This window comes from Rhagoletis zephyria, unplaced genomic scaffold, assembly GCF_001687245.7.
Source record: "Rhagoletis zephyria isolate East Lansing unplaced genomic scaffold, Rhagoletis_zephyria_1.1 Rzeph_scaffold_12449, whole genome shotgun sequence".
In the NCBI taxonomy this organism is placed as follows: Eukaryota; Metazoa; Arthropoda; class Insecta; order Diptera; family Tephritidae; genus Rhagoletis; species Rhagoletis zephyria.
Genome location: NW_016169523.1, coordinates 4163 through 5641, shown reverse-complemented (window position 1 = coordinate 5641; position 1479 = coordinate 4163).

Below are 1479 nucleotides of genomic sequence, written 5' to 3'. Positions count from 1 at the left end.
AGATGGCACGAACAGCACGTCGGCCGAGGCCCCAGTCACATCTCAGGATGCGACGTACCTTTCCCACAACACGCAACGAGGCGCTCCTTAAGGCACATCAGGTGGGGAGCAAAGCTCATGCGTTCCCCGATGGTCAGCCCCAAATACCGGACTCGCGTCACATATCTTAGACTGACCCCGTTAACGCGAACTACCGGTGTACGTCCCAATGAAAACTTCCCCTTGAGCAACATTGTCACCGACTTGCCAACCGAAATGTCCACGCCCATACGTTACCCCCAGCTACCGACGATCTCAAGCAACCGTTCCCCCTGCCTCTCAATATCTGACCTGGAATTTCCTTCCGCCAAGACGAGAAGGTCATCGGCGTACGCACTAAAGCCACAGACTGGCTCGAGCTCCCACAGCAGGGAATCCATCATAAGGTTCCAAATAAATGGACCACTGCTGGACCCCTGCGGACAGCCACGAGCCACATCGACCTCAACGGTCTCCGCACCACCAACCATTGTGGCTCTGCTATCGGAGAAATAACTCCGCCAGAGAGCCATATCTGCACATCCCAGCTGTTCCAAACGCTCAATGACTCTATCTCAACGTAGGTAGTCAAAAGCCCCCTTAAAGTCAACAAATATGCCTAGGACATACTTGTTGATACTCCCCCGTACTACACTCTGAACATTCAACCATGCATCCTCTATACTACGTCCTTTCATGAAGCCATACTGTCTATCCGACATGCTACCCCGCATTAACTCCTGAAGCCACTCAACCATGATCCGTTGCAGCACATTTCCAAGCACCGGAAGGGGGCTGATGCCCCCATAAGATGCAGGATCACTCCTGGTTTTATCAGGCGACTTCAGGAGGGGAACCACCGAGGCAATTTTCCACTCACGCGGAAAATAACCCTCCCATATGCACTTATTATAAATGGCCTCCAAGTATTACGGGATACTCTTCCACAAGCATTTACACATCTCTCCGTTCAACCCATGTAATCCCGGAGACCTTTTAGACCTGACCAGGCCAAATGCATACCACAACTCATCATCTAGTGGGGGAACAGGCAACTCCTGTGTCGAAGGTACCTGCACCTCCGCCCTAGGAAAGAATGTTCCTAACAGAGCCCCCGCACACTCCCCCCACGATGATAACATAGTGTCACCAACGCGAAGAGAGGTGATTTTCCTACTCTGACGACCCCAACAGATCTTGTAAACCTGTCCCCAAGGATCATCCCTATTGTCCCCTACAAATCTCCGCCAGTCCTCCTCTTTCGTCCTGACTAACAGATATTTGTATTCCCTCATCTCACTCCTATATTGACTCCTAAGCTGGGACAGATTATCCCCCCCGGCACTCCTACACCTTTGAAACAGACGTCTCGATCGACGGACAGCGCTGGATTGAGCGCTGGCCACCATCACTTCACCCGCCTAAGATTAGGCGGCACCCATCTACGCAGAGCGCGATCAT